General features: G+C 46.4%; 1 protein-coding gene across 2 annotated transcripts in view; it reads left to right on the top strand.

The window, feature by feature from the left end:
- The first annotated feature begins 1,804 nt into the window (after positions 1 to 1,804).
- The window catches only part of jade2 (jade family PHD finger 2), a 190,997-nt gene continuing 183,599 nt past the window's right edge, over positions 1,805 to 9,202 (top strand). For both annotated transcript variants that reach the window (XM_084374194.1, XM_084374193.1), the window contains exon 1: positions 1,805 to 1,908. The gene's annotated coding sequence lies outside the window, so the exon portion shown is untranslated. The remainder of the gene's footprint in view (positions 1,909 to 9,202) is intronic.

The following is a 9,202-nucleotide window of genomic DNA, read 5'->3' as shown; positions in this document are numbered from 1 at the left end:
ACTTGGACGAGCAAAGTGTGATGTGGACTAGTAATGGAGAATGGTAGTTCACGTCCTGGGCATTGCCAGGGTGTCCTTGAGCAAGTGCATGTGGCAGCCCCTTCACTCATCTCCTCTATACACTGTGTGTAATGTGAGTGAAAGAGAGAATTTCCCTATTGTGGGATTAAAAGGGAAATATAATAAAAAGTACTTTATTAATCCCTAATCTCCACTATTACATACAATGAAACAAGAAAAGATAAATAAAATAAGACAGAGTGATGTCATACAATGAACTATTAGACATTATGGTAAAAAAACAAAAAAAGTAGGGAAAAGTATCCCATGTGTTAGTAAATTTGTATACATTTTACTTAGAAATGTCAGGAAATGACAAAAATATAATAATAATGCTCTCCATTCACTATAAATAAGGTGACACCAGAAGAGGTTTAACTTCAGCTGAGCAGATAATGACTTATTTTTGGGTGAACTGATCCTTTAAAGTGACACATTTTTTAGAAAACAGTACAGTTTTGAAAACTGAGATTTTTCAAATGTGTCCTTTAATACATATTTTAATTTAATTGACTCTTTTGGAGGCTAAAATAAACATTATCATAATAATTGCAGCTGCTGTTTTGCACATTACATCACAGATTCCCCCTGTAATTTATAACCCTCTTCATTTTTATTTCTGGGGGGGAGGAAATATATTTTTTGAAATGCTAATCTTTTTAATCCACGTCCAACCCTCGGTGCCTCCCTGTCAGAGGAGCGGGCAGGTGAGGGTTCAGTCCCCGTCCTCTCCTCTCCGAGGCGCAGTCATCTAGCGTTTCTCAGAGTAGGAAGTGCTGCCTGCGGTAACACTGAATTGAAAGTACGCCATAAATATGGCGCCAAAAGAGTTTTCAAGCTGGTGATAAGAGCTGATTTTTCTCTGGGTTGTGTGTGTGCGCGCGTGTGTGTGTGTGTGTGTTTTTTAATGTTGGTGGTGGTGGAGGGAGAAAAGAGAAGAAGAAGCTTTGCAAAGGAGAAGACCCGCCTGTGCGTTTTTCCTGCGGAGCGGTGTGTGCACGTACGCCGGGCAGAGCAGAGGAAGCGAAGGCACGGCGAGCAAGTGAAGACGAGGAGGACGCGGTGTTTTATTTCTGAAGGAGGGACGTTGCGAAACTGGCTCGCAATCTTTTCTGACTCATCGTTTGGAAATAAAGCATCCTTTTCTCTCTCTCTTTCTTTTTTTCCTCTCTTTCTTTCACCCCTCCTCCTCCTCCTCCTCCACCACCTCCTCCTCCCTCCGCTCGCTCCTCCGTCCCCTCCTCCTGTACCGCTGGCACCGGAGAGGAAAACACAGTCGGATTTTGACACCACGTTTGGGGGACTGCTTTTTTTTTTTTTTTTTTTTTTTTTTTGCAAAATGCGACATGCTTTCCTGTGAGCGGTGTGTTGTGCGCACCTCGCAGCCTGCCACACGGTGAGCGGCGGCGGCGGCAGCGGCAGCGGCAGGACCAGCGGCGGCGGCACCACGGGGTTTGTTGTTGTTGACTTAGAAAAAAAGGCTGCAACTCCGTCTGGCTGCCACTTTTGGATTTTATTTCGGATCTGGACTCGGCGGCCGGTCTTTGCAGAGCTGACGCGCTGTCAACACGCACCGTGAGGTGGAGAGGGAAGGGAGAAGAGAAGGGGGGACGGGGAAGGGAGGGGAAGGGACAAGTCCTGTCACCCAGCGTGGATCCACAGAGTCGGGGCTTGTTTTAGCAGCGCTGCTCGGGCACCGAGTGGGCAAACTGAACAAGCGCTGTGTGTGAGAGAAAAAAAAACAAAAAAACTACATGTGCCTGGCTCCCAATGATCTCCTAATCTCTGGGAATCGCCCGCCGTCCAGGACTGAGGACGTCTCTGCAACGGAAGCTGACTGCGATCAAGGTAAATAATAACACACAAATACAAAATAGCGCTTATGCGCGGATGGAAATGGTGAAATGCAATAAAAAAAAAAAAAAAAAAAAGTGGGAGTGTTGCAGGACATCTGAAGTTGCTGCTGCAAGTGCTACAGCAGAGCTAGGCTAGCCGCAGCTTCTGGGCTGTACGCACTTTTTTGCAGCGGGCTTGTCAGTCACGGTCAGCCCGAGCGGTGCATGTGGGTCAGGGAGCGGGTACGGTGTGTTAATGCGCCGCAGCGACGGGCAAGACAAACGACCCGGGTTGCCCCCCCCCTCCTCCCCCCCTCCGTGCACACGCAAGAGAGGTGACATAAACTTGTGCTGCAAACGTAAACGTGAACGCTCCCCCCCCCCCATCATGGGAATCAAAGTGCGCGCGCCGAGCGGGCAGTTGGAGCGCGTCCAAGTGTGGTTATATCTGCGCGTAATTGCATCCAATAGGGTCATTTCATGTTTTTTTTTTTTTTTGCGTCGGTGTGGCGAGTTGCAACTTGCAGAAGGAGAGCCGGGACACACGCATGTATGGACACATAGAGGAAAGATGAAGTTCAGGTTGTGTGTGTGTGTGTGTGTGTGTGTGTGAGATGCAGGTTGCTTCAGTACAGAGAGGAAGGGGGGGAGGCGAAGGAGGGAGGGAGGGGAGCAGCGCTGGTTTTTAGGGAGGCTGAGCACGCAACCACACACATACACACATCAAGGAATTAGAGCAACTCCTCTCTGCCTCCTTCACCCTCCTCCTCCTCCTCCTCCTCCTCCACCCGCTGCTGCTGCTCTCTGCTGTGCAGATCTAGCTGGCTTTAGATGAGGGGGGAGTGGCTGTTGTTTACCTCCTCAAAGTCAGAGCTCTCTGTCTGTGGAGCTGCTGTGGTGGACGAGTGGCTGCTGCATCCTCACCTGAACAAGAAGAAGAAGAAGAAGAAGAAGAAGCTCGGACATGTGGATGCTGACACGCCGGGAGTCAGATGTGAGCTCATGTGGTTGGATGGGGGGGGGCATTTATTATCTCCGGCACCTTTTTTTCTTGGTGATAGCTTGTAAAAGAATATGATGCTGATCGTTAATGAATGTCGCAGTTTATCCAGATTGCTTTTTTAGAAAATCTTGTGATGGCGCACGTGAAGCCGAACTGGCTCCAGCCTTGAATCAATTAAGCCGGGATCCTCTAGGGACTTGTTAAATGTTCCCAGTTGTGACAGCAGCACCCCCCCCCTCCCCACCACACACACACACACACACACACACACACACACATACACACACACCATCAACACTGAATTGTGCACACACTAACAACTGTGTGTGCATATTCAAGCACAGATGCACGTACCATGCTTTTTCAAACTCTCAACAAATTCTTGCACACACACCACACACACATCACACACACACACACACACACACACACACACACACACACACACACACACACACACACACACACACACGCCTCCTCCTGTTGGAGATGAGTCATGGTGTGTGGGGGCATAACAACTCTCTCTCTCTCTCCCTCTATCCCCCCCTCTGTCTCTGTCTTTCATATCGTTCCTGATGCAGTGCTATCTTGTTTTCACTCGTTCTCTCCCTCTCTCCCTCTCTCCTCCCCTCCTCCTCCTTCGAGACTCTCCTCTCCTCTCTCGCCTAGAGACAGTGGTTGTTTACAAGGCGAGCGAACAGGGACAAGAGCTGTTTTTTTATTTTTTCTTATTTTGCATCCGTTTCCCTCTGACAGCCCTCCAGCCGGTCGTCCATGTTTCATCCCTTCATCTCAACCTTTCTGCTTCCCCTTCCCCTCCGTCCCATCCCATCCATCCATCCATCACGCCATCACGCCATCACTCCCCTCGTCATCCCCATCGATCATGCTTCTCCCTCTGATCTCTCTCATCATCTGACGTAGGCGCACAGCCGGGAGGGGATGGATGTTTGTGTACATACCAACTCTCGCCTGTACAGCGTGTCATGTGTAACTGGAGTACGCAGTAAGCCTCACATGTGTACATACGCACACGTGTGTATGGGCGGGGTGGGGGTGGGGGGTGTAAGCGTAGCGTGTGTGTATTTGTGTCTGCTGCGTTAAGCGCTGAGCCCTGATTGGCCGGGAAAGGGGGTAAGGACCCCCACGTGGTGCGTTGTATCGCATTAGCAGCTACGTAGTGAAGAGGAGGAGGAGGAGGAGGAGGAGGAGGGGTGTTGTTCATGAATGGACCGCTGACGTCACGCTAACTGTACCCTCGATTCCCCCTGCACATACGCACATGCATGCCCCCCCCACACACACCCATCCGGATATGCACATACATTTTTTACACACAAGGCTCCAGGGCAAATGTGTGTGTGTGTGTGTGAGTCAGAAATATGTGTCAGATAAGAAGGATGGGAACCAAGTGAGCTGAAGGACTGTGTGTGTGTGTGTGTGTGTGCGTGTGTGTGTGTGTGTGTGTGTGTGTGTGTGTGTGTGTGTAGCTGCCTGCAGGCGGGTTGGCTAGCTGTCATGTCACCGGCTCTCTGCCGCGCTCTGCTCTGCTTACTAACTAACTAACCAGCATGTTGGTCACAGGGGAATTACTGGTAGCTGAGGAGGATTTGTGTGTGTGTGTGTGTGTGTGTGTGTGTGTGTGTGTGTGTGTGTGTGTGTGTGTGTGTGTGTGTGTGTGCGTGTGTGTATGTGTGTGTGTGTGTGTTCATGTTCTCGTTGGTGTGTACTGGATCTGAGAATCGCCCAGTTTTGGATTTCCAGTATGATCAGAATCAAACTTTCTGATCCGGTGCATGTTGTCTTCTCTCCTCTTGAAGAACGCAGCAGAATTATGAGGCAATACAACAAAAATAAAACATTTTTATTAGCATTATGTAACTTATTTACCTTGAAATAACAGCTTTAAAATCATGTTGATGGGACAGGGTCTTGTAAAAAGGTGTGTCGGAGGGTCGGACGACAGCGTTACATAACATTGTTATGACGCAGTGAGTTTTGTTTGTGTTGTTGCAGACCTGAGATTTTCATTCACGACAGCGGTGTTGCACTCAGAAAACTGCGGGGGGCGCCATATTGCACAAAATGCCAATTTCTACATAATGTTGCTTTTACTAAGTTACAGTTAGTTACGCTGCGAAAAAACATGAATTATTATTATTATTATTACAGTTAAGAAATGTTGTAAAAAGCATCCAAGAGTCAAACTTAAAGAGGTAAAGTAAAGATATCAAGTGGTACCTGAGTTAAAGTTTTAAAGTATCTGATATTAAACCTGCTTCAACACATGAATATGAAGTAAATGTTGATGTAACAGATGCAGAATAATAAAACCATCTGTGTTTACACCGTTGCTGTCACTATACAAGTTTTGTCTGCCAGTTACCGAGCAGTCGCCGGGGAAAAGGAAGGTTAGCCTTTTTATTTTGGACTGAATACACTCAGGTTTCGTCCTGTTGTTGTTGTTGTTGTTGTTGTTGTTGTTTGTGACTCTCAGGAAAACAGAAATGATCCTGTTGTCTTTGCGACAGCAGCGCAGCGCGGTAACACCACTTGGAGAGTCAATGGGGGGGAAGTTTACTCACTACTTGAGTAAATGTACTTAGTTACACTAAGGAAACATAGATGACACAAATACATTAAAACACCTGTCAGAACAGTTCAGGATCAGTTCATGTCGGCAGTTATCGGTCGTTAAATCACAATAACAGATAAACGTCAATATAATCTTGTTCTTGGTTGTGTGTTAATTGGTTGTGGGATTGTTCTGGTTTCCTCACGTGCAGGTTGTGTCTCGTCTCACAAGGTTTAGCGACCGTGTGGTGGATTAAAGGCTGCAGGCGTGTTTGTGTGCACTATCCTGTGTGTGTTTACTTTCAGCAGGTAACCCTGCTGTGGCCTAGAAGCTCATTAGTGCGTTCTTGAGCGTGTTTGCGTGCATGCTAACCTGCTGTTCAGTGGGCAGGAGATGACGTCAGACTCCTGTTTTCATGCTTTCTTTCTCTCTTTTTTTTCCCGCTCTGCCACTGTGACTCAGCCTCGTTAGTAATAAGGATAATTGCAAAGTCTGCACACCTGCACACATCAGTGGCGAGCAGAAGATGCGGTGCGCACATTACACGGAGGGATTTTGCAGGAGTAATTTGCAGCAGGAATGCACTTCAGAAGTCTTCATCCCTGCAAATAAAAAAAATAAAAAACCCTCGCTGACTGAATAAGAGCAGTGAACGTTCTGGTGCAGCAGATGGTTTTGTCAGATAAAATGAATGATCCATTTTTAGTCACTGTGAAGTCGATGTTGTTACCACAAACGTTGACAGTGATATAATCGCGGCACAGCTCGCCATTCTTTCGTTTCCTTATACTTATTTTATCTGTTTGTTTTTCATTTCCCCTCAGTTAATGACACATGAGCATCAGCGGTCGTATAAAGATCTATGATATAACATAAATGTGTTGTGTCCTACAGTAGGAGTTATCCATCCTACAGCGTGAGGATTTGGGGTTTTCAGCTGCTGGTCAAACAAAACAAGGATCTCAGAGTATCTTTATTCGCAGTTAGTTTTGGTATTTTAAGTCTATGTTGACAGTCTGTCTTCACTTTCCACCATTTTTAACATCGTCCACACCTAAGTTGTTCCCGCGGATTCGTCTTTAAAGACCGTGTTAGTTTGTGCAAATTGTGCTTAATTGCTAGCTTTAACGTTGGATGTGTTGCTGCAAATGTTTTACTCATTTATTACCACTGTTTTAAATTAATGCTCTGCTAACTCCGGTCTGCAGGATTATTTTCTGACAGCGTTGAATTAGACATCACGTTTATTTTTAACTTCCTTGAGTGATCAGACGGCTGCACGACAAAACGCAGGGTTTACTTTACTTGCATTAACGTTGGGCCCTGACAGGTATGGAGAACCAGTGTGTCTAGTTAAAGTCCACAGTGATTAACTGCACGGTAAGAAGTCAAGACTGGCATTGGCGTTTTTTCATCGGGCATCTTCTCCGACCTCTGACGTTTATCTGTGAATAATCTGCTGTCAGAAATGTTTACGTTTGTGTTCCAGCTGCATTTATTATCATCCAGTAGTTACATTCTAACCGTCTGACTGTGCTCTCTCCGTCTGCCAGCTACCTCCTACTCTTATTTAGTAAGATAAATAAAAAAAAGCTCTGTGAGCGCAGTGATTGACAGGCTGACAGATGCTGCCTGAGCTCCTGATAGGAAGACTTTCAGGAGCTGCTGTGTGTGTGTTTGGTGAGTAAACAACAGACAGAAACAGTATGTCAGACCTTCCTTCTTTTCCCTGTTTGAACACCCGGTGATCCAAGATGGAAATAAGCCGTGTCATCCCTCGGAAGATTTCATTTGCGCTTAATATATATTTAAAACCCCATCAAATATATCAAAATGAATAAAAGAAGCAAGGAGAGCAGAGGTGCAGAGGGGGACGCGGTTACATCATTTTTACTTTTCACGTCTGGTAAATTGCTCTTCGGCCGAGTTTTGAGAGCGCAGAGACAAAGTTTGCAGATGGATAATAAGTAAAGGATAAAGGGGGGGGGGGGGGTAGCTGAAGAGAGGGAGAGAGGGTGACGGAGAAAGAAGACAAATGAGAAGACGGGGGAAGGTGAAGCCAGCAGGGACAGAAGGTACAGGAGAGGAGGAGATGTAGAGAGTGCAGGATGAAAGACGACAGGAGGACAGGAGGAGGAGGAGGAGGAGTGGAGGTGGTGCAGGTAGATAAACAGGGAGGTGGTCGTCAGGGTCACTGGGAGTGAAGGGCACAGTGTTCATCCTCCATCTCTGTCCTTTTCATCCCCGCTTCACTCCCTCCCAGGAGCTAATGAACTCCTGATGGCAGTGGAGCGATGGATCAATCCTCCATATCTCCCCGTGTTTCTTTTCTCCCTCCCCTCCCACCTGTCCTCCCCCCTTTTTGCACTCTCTCCTCCTGGCTTTTTTGGCAGGACCCCAGGGCCCGCTGGCTCCGACCCACCTCCTTCATTGTTTGTCAGCAGATTTCAGGAGACGAAGAGGGAGGCTTAGTTAGAAAATTATTTGGACCTCAGCCTCTTCTCCCTTCTTTTTTTTTTTCTTTCTCTCTTTCTCTTTATTCATTTCTTCTCTCTCTCTCCCCTCTTTTCTTGTTTTCTGCTCCCTCATTCCCGCTCCCATGATGCAGCGGCAGCAGCCGGAGCGGTGGCAGCATCAATAAATATTGTGTTAATGTTCTGGTGGCTGGAGCCAGCAAGGTGATAAAGGAAATCTATTTGATTTCTGTGGCTCGTTTGTTTGGCCTGACGCCTCTTCGGTTGGTGTGCACATGTGTGTGTGCATATTGTGTACCAGTATACAGTATATGTGTGTGTATATAGCTTAGTACACAAAGTTTCTTCCTGTAATTTCCTCCCCCTGACACCAGCTCACTGCCTTCACACCTTCACTTCTTCACACTTTAAGTTCCTGAAGTTGCTGATATACTTACTCTTTATGCTCAGCAGTTAAAAGTACTCCATATATTTAGTCAGCGGCTGTAAAATAATGATCCTATTATTTTTTGTTATTAAACTTGTTTGTATGACCTGCATTTATACTTGTTACACACCGACTCTGGAGTTGCAGCGGTGTGAGATTTCTTTTTCTTATATAGAGCGAACAACGGCATCCGCGATAGATTAACTAGTGGACAGTCTGTGCCGCTGTGAACCAGTTTCTCCAGCGGCTCCTTCATCTTTGAACAGCTTCCATCTTTAAAGCAATGCTGGTGTTTCACCGTGTTTGGTGAGTCCTCCGAGGTCATGTTTTCTCCCGTGTTCTTTTGTTTGTTGGTTGGTTTGTCAGCAGGTTTAGACAAAAACTACAGCGAAGATTTCCACCAAACTTGGCCCAGATAAGACCCCGTTAACTTTTGGTGTGGACGTGGTTTTTATTCTCTCTTAAGAAAAGGTGTTTTGCAATATCAAGGAATAATGTATGGATCTTGATGGAGGCTAATTCAGGTGGCTGGTATCTATGAGTGAGTACGATTTGATGCGGATGCCAGATCTGGTGCTCTTAAATGATGTTTAAGCAGTTATGGCTGGTTTTTAGAGTGATACGGGGCTACTGAGTTTGATATTAGAAGGCTTGATTAAATTAAATGGGTCTGCTGGGGTTTGGCGGAGGTATGCGCTCTACTGAGTGCCATTCTAGTAGACAAGTATCATTACATTGTAGTTAAAGAGAGAGTAAAGTACAGAATAAAGCTACTGTTGGGTGATTTCCAGGTACTGGTACCAGTCCAAAGGTGAATGGTGCCCAAGT

This window comes from Pagrus pagrus (genome assembly GCF_965226575.1).
Source record: "Pagrus pagrus genome assembly, chromosome: 14".
NCBI lineage: Eukaryota > Metazoa > Chordata > Actinopteri > Spariformes > Sparidae > Pagrus > Pagrus pagrus.
Note: the sequence above shows the minus strand (reverse complement) of the source record. Positions and strands in the feature narration are given on the sequence as shown.